At 35.3% G+C, this 12,964-nt stretch overlaps 1 protein-coding gene and 1 non-coding gene across 2 annotated transcripts in view; both read right to left on the bottom strand.

Moving 5' to 3' along the window:
- Nucleotides 1–12,964, bottom strand: part of SLC2A13 (solute carrier family 2 member 13) — a 339,724-nt gene that overhangs the window by 57,120 nt on the left and 269,640 nt on the right. The gene's annotated exons all lie outside the window — the stretch shown is intronic.
- Nucleotides 4,849–4,982, bottom strand: LOC112436804 (small nucleolar RNA SNORA22). The gene has a single exon (XR_003025495.1). It is a non-coding gene; the product is annotated as a small nucleolar RNA SNORA22 (small nucleolar RNA).

Genomic DNA, 12,964 nt, shown 5'->3' with positions numbered 1-12,964 from the left:
AAGGCAGAAAGATATGATAGATTGTGAAGCTGAGATTTTTAAGTTGGTCTTTAAAAAATTAAATCAAGTTTATGAATTCTTCTTACACTTTTTTTTTCATTTGACTTTCTCAGTGATCTTAGATGGTAAGCAAGATCTAGTGTTATCACTTTCTTCTGTTTTAAAGATCAGCAAACTAAGGATTAGAGAAGTAAAATAAATGACCCAAGGCCATCTTCTGGTCAGTTACTGAGTCCAGACACAAATCAAAGTCGTTGGATTCCAGCAAGTATTCTCTATGTTATACCAGAGCTAAGCTTCCCATTGATTTTACTTTCTGAAAGAAACTTCCTGAATCCCATATGCCCAAATATGAATCAAAAATAGAAAAAGAGGAAACAGAATAAAGCAGAGAATACTGTGAGCTGTACTGGATATGGTGATGGTCTGGCCTTTATTGTTAACTATTGTCATTTCTACTACAAGTTTTTCAAACAGACTGGCCTTCTCCACATGATATAAAATCATTTGGAAGAATAAATCGAACAGGTTCTTTGTCAAAACAGCTATAGGACTCGTAGGCTGGAGCATTCTTTCTTTTCACCTATTACTATCCTTTCACTAACATTCACATGCACTGAGAGATTTCTATGTGTCCAGGCATAACATCTGGCAGAGAGAACAACATTATCCCAACTTTGCCCTTGAGAAGTTTCTAGTTTGGGGGACAGTAAGAGGCAAACGGGGATAAAAATAACCATAATGCAATAATTATTGGTTGTAGAAAAAGCACTGGAAAGCAGTTCTACTAAAGGGCATGTAGGGAAAAATAGAGCATTTGAAGCAATAGCTGAAAAGTATCTTGATATATGCTAGCTACAATGACATAATTCCGACATTCCCAGTCTGGAAAAAACAAATAAATGTTGTTTTAGTTGTTAAGTTATAGCACAGTACAACATTCTATGAAAGAGATCCAATTGTCAAATAAATATAGCCAAATAAAACTGGAAAAGTAGTGTGTTAATGTTTCAGAGCCAGTGACATTATGAAGTCATAGATTTCTGAAATATTTTCTGTTCTGAATATACATTTTGTTCAAGAAATTCAATTAGATGTTCAAGTCTTATTCAATTAGCTATTCTCTAGACTTACAGTGTCCACCAAATCCTAACGGTAACATTTAAATTGATGAGGCACATAATATGTTCTGGGCTGATAGTGAGCTGAGGTCTGAAACAGTTTCAACTAGAATTTGCCTATTCCTTTTTAAGTTTTGTGAACTTGGGGTTTGTTTCTGGGTTGGATCTACGCTAGTTATGTTTCTCAAATTAGCACAGGTACTGATGTGCTACAGAATAAAACAGCACATTTCTTCTACAAACAAAAATTTCCTTTTCTCACTGATGGGGTGAAGGATGAGATGAGATGAAAGGCCGTAGGTTGGGTTGCCTAGAAAAATCAAGTATAAGTAGCCTGTTCTCACTCATAGGTGGGAATTGAACAATGAGAACACGTGGACACAGGAAGGGGAACATCACACCCCGGGGCCTGTTGTGGGGTGGGGGGAGCGGGGAGGGATAGCATTAGGAGATATACCTAATGTAAATGACGAGTTAATGGGTGCAGTACACCAACATGGCACATGTATACATATGTAACAAACCTGCACGTTGTGCACATGTACCCTAGAACTTAAAGTATAATAAAAAAAAAGAAAAATCAAGGGTAAGTAATACAAGAATTATATTAGTAAGCTGGACATGGCTGTATTTTAGGGTATAAAGGAAAATTCACTTAATTTTTAAAAATAAAACACTAGGATGAAAAACAAACAAATAAGCCTGTCCTTTCATGGGTCTCCTTTGGTTATGCTGCAAGAACCTCTCACCATTTGCCTTCACCCTTAGTTCTTGGTGATAAGCTGGTGAAAAGCAATGCTTTACTGAATTCAGAAGAATTCTAAACATTTGAAAGATTTTAAGAGTTTGAAAGACTAATAAAAATGCCTAGAAGAGCAGATATTTTTAGCTTTTTTACATCCTATACACTGGGTATGCTTTATCATTTCCTTTTATCTTGGGCAAATGTGTTGTCCCATTGTGGGTTGGGTCATTCCCACTTTCAGGATACCAAGAACCACAAATGCCTTGAGGGGGAAAAAAATAGGTAGGTGGTGAGTGACTGTATCCTTCTCTTTTCATAACAGCAAAAACACAGAGAACATCTCATTCAACTTTTTAAGTTGGAAGATAAGAGTGAATAGTATTGAGAAAAAGTGTACTAATTTCTTTGAACATCTCTCACAGGAGTACTCAACAAATTCATTAGAAAGTCTCTTTTGAAAGACTCAAAGTAGCTCATAACCAATTCCGGGTTGCTCATTTTAGGGTGGTCCATGTGGTGTGCTAGGGTGGGATGCAGGAGGTCATTAGACAAGGTTACACTGCTGTTACAAGTCACAGGCAAATCCACAGAATGATCAGTTCCATTACTGTTTCCATTTAGAATGGGGTGTGCTGGCTTCTAGTTGTGGGTCATCTGCTCCACAGATTTAGGCTCTTAGTAACTTACATTGTATCAACTCCTTATTTAGTGCAGAGAGATTTTCTTGCCTGAAATGAAACTTTTGCATCACAAAACACCAAACTTTTATAGAGGCCAGCTGAGAAAGGCAACTGATGACAGCTAAGGGGGTTAGTGAAACAAAGATACAGAATCCTTCATCTATATTCACGAAAAAGTTAGCTGTACACAGTAGATCATAAAATGTAACTACTATTTCAGTTAGTAGTCATCTTAGTTTTTACATACTTTATATATATTTTAAAATATCTATAGCCAACGTATGTAGATGCCAAACACTAAATCTATGAGAAAAACTCAAAGCTATAAACCTTATCAGGACTTTGTCAGTATACCCGGGGCAATTCTGCTTACTTCAAAGACGGTTCCTTGACCAGCAAAGAGAGATCCACAAATGAGAATACTCACTACAGAGGAGGCTATGTGTTCTTGTTTCCTGAACTGGCTTCCAGGATACACATTCCTTGAACTTGTCTAGGTCTGCCCTGTTTTTCTTCATTCTATTTTGTCAGTTTCTCCTCTGCTTTGTCCTTTCAAGTAGTATCTCTTTATGGTAACACTTTCCAGCTCTTTAACTTCTACAGATGTTTCCTAATTTACCTCCTGCATTCTTACACTGCCAGAGAGCCCCCTTGGGCCACTCCTCTGACTCAAGTGACATCCCCAGGTGTGTGATCCCTTCTCACAGTTAAGCCTAACTGAAAAAGCTATTAAATACCCACAGAGTTCCTAAAATCATCTGATTCCCCCAGTCATGTACATCTAAAACTGAGGAGTTGATTTTTGAAACTTTTCTGTGAAGTCACAGGAAAAAAAAAATGAGTTGGGGGGAGGGGGAGAAGACATCAAATACTGATCGGTACCTTCTTAATTTCTATTTAAAGAAGCAAAGTAATAATAATCGAGAATTACTTGCAAAAATGTCCACTGCTACCAAGATATCAGATAGGATCTCTTATCAATCAGTGAAGAGCTTACAATAGTATCTGAGCTAGCAGGGAAGATGATGCTCTGAGTAATTACCTTCTTTGTTTAACTCTAACTTTATAAGTAGCTAATTACGTAAGTTTATAAGTTCTAATTACATAAGTAGCTTATGTGACATAGCCCAAGGTCAGCATGTATCTCTGCTTTGTAATCACCTTTGAAATTCTGTTTCAAGTGTGTCTAACTGTCCTAGCTGATGTCCCCCAAGTTTTTATAAATACCAAGGTTTGGTATCCTATCTTAGGTTATACAGAAAGTTCTTAAAGTTTGTTGAACAATTAAGTAGGCAGAATAAATGTAGATGTTTCATATACCAATAACAACTACAGTTTGAAAGCACAGATGTAGAAAAGTTTCTACATATAAAATATTGTTATAAGTATAAAAATTGAAATATAAAATATTGACTTAACTCTGATCTGGCCCTTTCCTTCCCTGATTGTCCCAAGCAGAACTCCGATTGCCTGTTTCCTAAGCCAATTAATTAAAAAACAACATAGGTCTGCATAATCAAGTATTTCCCAAAAACTCAATGTTAAACGAACGAAGATGTTTTTCCACTGTCAATCATAGTTTTCAGACAACCGCTTGCACCCCACAGAAGGGAAAACAGTATAGTTATATAAGCAAACAGGTTCCTATCTCTGAGGCTTCAGAAGTTATGACGGTTGAAATTGTTTAGTAAATGGATATCCATGTATCACACTTGCAGTCTCATTTTTAAGCCTTAAATGAAATTTTCATCAAGAATAATAAGGAATATATGACATATGTTTACGAGCCTAAAAATGTCACAAAATAAATTCATGGTTTACAAATATTTTTATCGTTTGGAGAATTTTTTTTCTCATTTATGTCATAGAAAGTTAAACTAAGTCACAGTTATAGGACCTTTGACATTATTTTAAAATATATTAAGGTGGCAATACGTAATCTTTAAATATTTACAGATTTACAGTCCATATCTTATATCTGAAGTGCTCTGTCCCATAGTTTACTACAAACTTTTATTTATCAAGCCTTCCATTATTTGATGTTCCTAAAAGCCCGGGGCTGATTTCTAAAACTCACTCCAAATTTACACATTCTACAATAAATTTTTCATTTACCTTTTCTCTCAAATGTCCTTGATGCTAAGCAGTATACACTGCAAATACTTTTTTTTCTCTATTTGTAAAAGGAACATTCATTTCCTTAAAATAATTTTGAAGTATGCTTTTGTAAATGTTACAATCTACCTCTTAGATTATAAATCTTAGGGAGTAATGTCTGAGTCTTTTTAATATGCTTTCAATTAAATGTACTGGCTTTCTGAATACATTTAAAAGGATAAATGCTCCTTTCAATGCAGAGAAAAATAACAGACATTGCTCTAGCACAGAGTCAAAGCCAAAGGAACTATAAAGCACACTTGGGTGTTCACTGTGCAATAATACATTTTTAATAGCATGTAGCACAATGTCAAATTTCAATCCTATAAAATGACCACAGAAAAAACTCTTTATCTTTGCAGGTATAAATGCCATACCAATGTGAACAGAGTTTAAATTCTGTTATATAATCCAACCTACCAATAATTAAACATAATATTAATATTTATGGGTTTGTCCATGCAGAACAGCTCTAAATCCAATCTTTCCCCTATAACTCATTTACCAAATAAATGACAACAAAAAGAAAAAAATGTAATTTTTGGAGGGTTCCAGGAAACATGTGTCTCTGAAATGAAAATAAAGTTGGTTAATCCTTGGAACTATTTAAGAATAAACTTCCTAGATAAAATAAGACAGCATTCATCCTAACACAGGGCAAGTGAAGACAGAGTGAAGGGCACTATAATGAATTTTTCTTAGAAATTATGAGCACAGAGTTTTGTGTTATCACAGTTTTCAGGTTGCCATTTTGGCACTGTTTTCAAACTGTAGGAATTGTGATTGGTATTGGTTCATGAATGTCTATGCATATTCCAATGCTAAAACATGGATTGCTATTGTACAAACTACACAAGTTGTAAACCCAGATCGCATGTAGTGGAAAACTATTCTGTTTATGTTATAAAACTAGCACTGAAACCAAGAGAGTAGGAAGGACCTGGATACCAAATGATGTGTACAGAGGCAGCGGTTCTTTGATTTGAATGGTCAAATTTTATTTCATTTATGCTGTCCAGCAAAAAACTTCCTGAGATTATTTGGATATCTAATGCTGCTCTTCTTTCTGTGACCTAGCAGCATGTATAATCTTTGGCTTAAATTTTAAAGTTTATATATATATATAAAGCAACATGTAAAAATGCAAGCACCATTCTTCTATATCCCTTATATTACCATATTTCCAAATGCCTTGCCCTTTGTTTGTTCTTCATAAAATTCTTTACAATTCCTTCTTCCTTCTTATATCAGAATTTTATCTCCTGAACCTAAAGCCACTCACATTAGCCCCTACTTAAAAACCTTAACAGCTCTCTACTTCCTACTGCAGTGTTCCCCAAACCTCTACTTCCTACTGCACTGCTCCCCAAACTCATGACATTTGGCAATTCCTTTCATAATTTTTTACCCTTTCTTTCACTGCCCTGTACTATTATTTGTTCAATGGTTTTCTTTAGAGTTCCTTTTATAACTTAAAAAAAAATTTTTCGCAGTGGCTCACGCCTGTAATCCCAGCACTTTCGGAGGCCAAGGTGGGCGGATCATGAGGTCAGGAGATCGAGACCATCCTGGCTAACACGGTGAAACCCCATCTCTACTAAATACAAAAATTAGCCGGGCGTGTTGGCGGGCGCCTGTAGTCCCAGCTACTCGGGAGGCTGAGGCAGGAGAATGGCGTGAACCCGGGAGGCGGAGCTTGCAGTGAGCCGAGATTGCGCCACTACACTCCAGCCTGGGCGACAGAGCAAGACTCCGTCTCAAAAAAAAAAAAAAATTTTTTTTTGTGCCCTTCCACAGGAGAATCCAGGGTATCTTGCTATATCAGTCAGAAGAGAATAGATTATGTCAGAGTAACAAAAGAGAGCGAATTGCAGTGGGATTTACACAACCCAAGCTTAATGCGTTGCTCACACCACAGGTCTACCTCAGGTCAGTTATGCTTCTGTTCCACATTTTCTTCACCCTGTGACCAAATCTAATGGAACACCTTCTATTTTAGGACATGGTGAACTATACCGAAGAGGGAAAAGAGGACGTGGCAAATCCTTGTTTAAATCTCCATGCCTTAAAGCTTTGGCTCAGAAATGACAGGGATTGGTTCCACTCTAATTTCCTCGGCCAGACCAGCTCATGTGGTTAAGACTGAATGGGCCAGGGAAATACAATCCTTCCCTTGGGAGTGGTAGCAGATACTTTGAACAATAATACAATCGATCACACTTGCCAAGAATAGAAGATAGTTGAATAAAAATGGAATGAAAAGAACATTATTAATTTTATTATTATTATTATACTTTAAGTTTTTGGGTACATGTGCACAATGTGCAGGTTAGTTACATATGTATACATGTGACATGCTAGTGCGCTGCACGCACTAACTCGTCATCTAGCATTAGGTATATCTCCCAATGCTATCCCTCCCCCCTCCCCCCACCCCACAACAGTCCCCAGAGTGTGATGTTCCCCTTCCTATGTCCATGTGTTCTCATTGTTCAGTTCCCACCTATGAGTGAGAATATGCGGTGTTTGGTTTTTTCTTCTTGCGATAGTTTACTGAGAATGATGATTTCCAAGATAACGTTTCCTGCCCAAGTGTTAAAATCATGCTAGCCAACTGATTTTCTTCTTCACAGATTGAAAATATTTAACTCACTATGTGACACAATATCCTATCCATGTCCAGGTATCACATAAAGCCATTCACCTAAAATCACTGGCAATATGATTCCCACACCTATGAAAATGTATCTATAAAAAACAAATTAAAATATCTAAATAAGGCTCTTTAACCATCTGATCTAAACTCATATTTACTGTATTGGCACCAGCCACGCATTTTCCTTTCTCTTGTTCTCATTACTTTCTCAGCCCCCTTTTTAATAAATTCCAAGCTCCCCAGACTTCATCTCTGCTGTACACCTTCTGATGCTTACTTGCGCCAATGTTTGATGAACCAAGGTTCACCACCATTATCTTACATTCACCATGCACATGGAATTCAAGCTTTGGCTTTTATCCTTATAATAAAAACCTTAGTCTTCTTTAATCTTCTTTAGTGAGAAATAACTCACAGTCTACTTTTCAAATGAAATATGAAGAAAAATGTTAAAAATGTAAAGGGAACATGGGTTGACTAGAAATATTAAGTTTGACTGAAAATGAAAGGTAGTTAAATATACTATGAATATCACTACTTGGATAAAACTGTTAACAAGTGTTTATTTATTATTACAATTAAATGTCAAGTAAGAAATTCGATAAATTAATATGGACGAGGGAGATAAATTACTCAGAAGTGTTTTGGTCTTTTGATTTGTAGACTTTGCAACATAAATAGTATCCAAGTCTGCAATATAGTCACTAAATCCAAGGGAGTCTAAATTTCTGAACCTAAAAAGTAACAGCCTAGAGGCATGTGATCTCTGAAATTATTTATGGGTAGATGAAACTTCCAAACACATAACATGCAGCTACAGATACTAAAGAGAATAATCTACCATAATGACTTCTATTTAAGCAGTAACATAAAAAAGTATAATTTTAAAAGTCAAATGGATTAAAATATTCTATATCAGACACTATACTTCTCTCTATAAAATTTATGTTGGTAAAAATTAACTTTGAGCTACATTGTTATTAATTTAGGAACACAGCTGGAGGTTTTTCTATCCCTTATGTGACTAACTGATAAAAATACATCAATCCTGTACATGAGTACCTTAAGATACTGATGTGGTTTGTCAATGATAAAATAAATTTCATTTTCTAAAAACAAAAGTGATATCTCTTTTCAAAAATTTTAAAGAGGTTACAAAGGAAAACTCCCTCTGTTTTTGCTATTTGATATAGTTTTGTAATACATTTGGTCTTATGCTATCACCATAGATGAACTGCTTCCCTGACATATCAGTGAATATTTTCAGGAAATATGCTGAATATTTCTTCTAATAATCTTTAGCCAGGATGATGATGATATTATTATTATTATAGACGGAGTTCTGCTATGTTGCCCAGGCTGGCTTTAAACTCCTGGGCTCAAGTGATCCTCCTGCTTTCACCTCTCGAGTAGCTGGGACTACAGGAATGTGCCACCTCACCTGGCTTCTTCCAATAATTTTTAAGAAGTGTTTTTCACAAAGTATGGCTCCAAGCAATATTTTTGCAGTGACATACTGAAGCACATGGTTAAGTATTATTTTTAAATTGTTTTTTAGTGTTTTTATTACTACAGGTAAACATTAAAATCTTTGTGTTAATGTAAATTGCATTATTTCAATTTTTTCCTAAGTTTCCCTTCCTGGAAATAAGTATGGATGCAAAAGATGTAACTAAAATGAAGTGACTGGAACATCATATCCTCTCATTTATAACTGTGATAATTTTAAACCCTTATATATTTTTATAAGTATGGATTGAATACTTGATGTATATAAAACACCAAAGGTTTAAAAACAATGCAGAATATAGAAATTAGAATTTATAATCTAGAAGCAAATATACATTCAAACACAGATGGCTATCATATAAAAAATATAATTATCATATAAACTATACAAGTATCATTCATTATTCAGGGGTTTTGAATGGTCCTAGTTAACTGGCTTTCCCAGTGGCAATTTTTCTTCCAATGTGGTCTGATTCACATCAAAGATGAGACTTAGATAGCGACTGATATTGAACATCAGCAGTTTATTCTAGCAGCGCTCTTACAAGTTGGATAATGGGAGCAGGTGGGTGGCATGAGCCAGATTCAATCAGGGGTCAGATGACCACCCATCCAAGAGGGTCTCCATCTGGAGACTATTCTCAGAGCTTGGGGGATTCTTCCCCTTTCTTATACCTGTGTTCAATCGGAGTCAGTTACCAGGTCTTTCATTCATAAAAGGAGGTTAAGCTAGTCTTGTAAGGGTAACTTTGTTTAAAGGTTTGTAAGAGTTGCATCTGTACTGAGGTGGACGTGTCTCCTGGAAATCCCCAGGCCAGGTTGCCTCACACTGCTACTGCTAAGTGGCACATAGTGTCAGCCCTGTGAGGTGTTCCAGTAGGACTTACAGCTATCATTCATCTTATAGCCAGGAAATGTCTCTCATAGTATGCTACATCCAGGGGAGTGCTAGAGGGCAGCAGGAGATAGAATAAGCATTGTTTTCTGGGGCTTGTCACAGAAACTGCAAGGAAAAAGGGACATCTAATCTGAGCAAAAAAAATAAAATAGACTTCAGGCAGAGATCAAGGAGGGTAAATTCTAGACAGAAGGCACAGTGTGAGAAAAGACATAGAGACAGGAAATTATAATAGATATTAGGGTAATGACAAGGGATTTAAACTGACTAGAATCTGTGTGGGAGAGTGGTGAAATGCTGGGAAAACAGGCTGGGTGTTACATCAGAGTGCAGCTTTGAGAAAAATATCTCTGCTGAATGAATACGGTAAACAATGAATTGCCAAATAGGGAATCTATCTAGCTATTTTAGTGTTTCTAATTACAGAGCTAAAGTGCTGTATTATAGGAAACAAATACTGAATCAGCGCATTAAGAAAGTGTCCCTCATTAGCAATACTATTTTAAATAGTCAGGAGGTTTGAAGTTTCAGAATAGATTATTTAGGGTTTTGTATATATGGAGAGTCAGGAGGTAGGGAGGCGGATAAATAGACACAGATAAATACAGAAAAAAAATTCTAATGCCTGATTTGTCAATAACATACTTTCTTTAACTTAGAAATTGGAAACTATCTGAATCTAAAATGTGTATCTTTCCACTACTCAGTTGCTGCTCCCCTATAAGAAGTGGACTTACTGGCCTTTTGACTTTGAGAAAGTCATTCAGACCTTCTAAGCGACACTATTCTCATCTGTAAGTAGGGTATAGAAATCACTTACTTCACAGAGGTTCGGAATTGGTTCTGGAAAGTTACATTTTTTCTTGAAAACTGTCCATTTATCTGTTTTCAAATGCACTGGAGAACACGGTTCATAGTATTCTCTTATGAATTTAAAAATCGTTACTATCCATTATTATACATCTTTTTTATTCTAAATATCGTTTGTGCCTTCTCTCTCTTCTTGATTAGTATTGCAAGAGGTTTCCACATTTTATTAGTCTTCTTTAAGAACTTTTATTTTTTGATCCTTCCGATGCTTTGCACTTCCCATCCTCTGCTAACTCTACAGGCTTACTCTATGTTCTACTTCTAACCTCTTGTGGATCTGTTGAGTTATTAATTTTAACATCTTGTTTTGCATTGTGATTTCTTCTAAACCTATTAATTAATTTGAAGTTGCTTTTTGGGTGTTTTGTTTATTTTAGTTTCCCAGCTAAACTAGAAGGGGTGATAAATATCTTTCTGTTGTTTTGTAGTTTTATTGCATTTTTATTAGAAAACATGTTCTGGATGATACTGATTATTTGGATTTACTTATAATTTACTGAAATATCTATACATTTATATAAGCTTACTGAATTTACTGTTTGTGCTTGAACATGGTAAATTTTCAGAAGTGTTCCATGTTTTCTTAAAAAGAATGACATTCTCTACTTTAGGTTCTATTTGACTCTCCTATCAAGCTTGTAAATTTTCTAAATAGTCTCTGCTTTTTTTTGTTTTTTTTTGACTTAGTACTTATCTAATTTTTTCTTTCCTCTTATTTCTGTATTTCTAACCTTTCTGTGACTGTCTCCTGTAAACAGCATACAACTGTATTAAAAAATTCAATATGAAGATCTTTGTCTTTTACAATTGTGTTTAATTGGTTTATTTTTTATTGTAAAAACAGTTATATTTAGATGTAATTTTTCTGGGTTTTTTTTTTGCCCCTTCTTCTCTTACTATACTTTGAGTCTCTTATTTCTCCCTCTAACAGTTCATATTTTAAGAGTTTACTCTTATACTTTTAACATCTATATTTAACAAATTGAAAAACTAATTGTAATCTCAATTTCTTTCTGAAAAAAAATAAAAAGGAGAAAAATTTTAAAAACTCATTAGAAGGCTTTTTTCTAAAAGTTCTCATACCACATCCTATGTCATTTCTCTAAAATTTCAGCTTCCCAAGTTTTTTTTTGCAAAATTGCTGAATTATAACACATATATATGTCATATAAAATACACATATATACTGCACCAATCATAAGTATATAACTTTCAGTATAATTGAAAAATACACTATTTCCTTTATTTCTTTTAAAGTCTCTTTCAATTTTTTTTTTTTTTTTTTTTTTTTTTGCAATGCAAGGTTCTTTATGTATTCATTTGTCCATCTGTCACACCTGGTGGCTTCCTTGCCTCCAATAATTGGTGTGGTTTCTATTAGGTTGGTGCAAAAGTTAACTGGTTTTACCATTACTTTTAATGGCAAAAAGTAATGGTAAAACCGCAGTTAACTTTTGCACCAGCCTGATACTCTCTGACTGTCCTCCTGTATTTACCAACAGTTGCTTCCCATGGACATCTCATGTACACTGGGTTCTGATAATTCCATGTGGATTCCTAACATGCCTCTATGGATGTCTCCAGTTTAGGACCTACTTTTCATTCAATTTATTTATTTAAGTGTTTATGTTTCTCAACTCATGGTTCCCACTTCACAAAGGCAGTGTGAAATGAGAACACACACTCCCTCATAGCAAAGGCTCTTGGTTTTGCTTTTTCATGTGTACCATTATTTCCATTTGTAGTCCCAAATGAGCAGCAGAGAAGTAGGTAGCTTTCCAAGCCCAGTCTAGCCAGAACTTTTCTTGTCCCTATTTCAGAACCTGGATAGTGCTTTGTAACTACAGAGGCAAGGCCTGGAGCTTATCTCACTCAGCATTAAAAACTCTAACCTCTCACCTGTAAGGCTTATATTCTCTTCTAATATTCCCATGTGGGCTCACCACTTACACTCTTTTGTGACGCTTGGGGATTTCTTTCAAGTTCTGCTGTGCATTAAACTTGTATGCGTGTGGGATGCATGTTGGAGGTGTAGGGGGAGGTTATGGGCAGGAGGAGATTTTCCTGCATCAGCTCAGTCTACTACATTTTCTAGAAGTCTGCTAAATAATTTTTTTAAGTTTTCATTGAAATTTAACAACATAGATATAGAAAACCATACTGATGGACCTTTAAAGTTTTGTTTCCAACTAATCTCATAGTTGATTATATGTACAAATAATTTTCATTATATTGACAATTCAGAGTTCATCAACATTATTATACTATTTCCATCATTAATGGTGTTGCCATTCCACCTGGTGTCTTTTCAGGAAACAGCTACAGTTA

This window comes from Pan paniscus, chromosome 10 (assembly GCF_029289425.2).
Source record: "Pan paniscus chromosome 10, NHGRI_mPanPan1-v2.0_pri, whole genome shotgun sequence".
In the NCBI taxonomy this organism is placed as follows: domain Eukaryota; kingdom Metazoa; phylum Chordata; class Mammalia; order Primates; family Hominidae; genus Pan; species Pan paniscus.
This window is presented reverse-complemented; position numbering and strand designations above follow the sequence as displayed.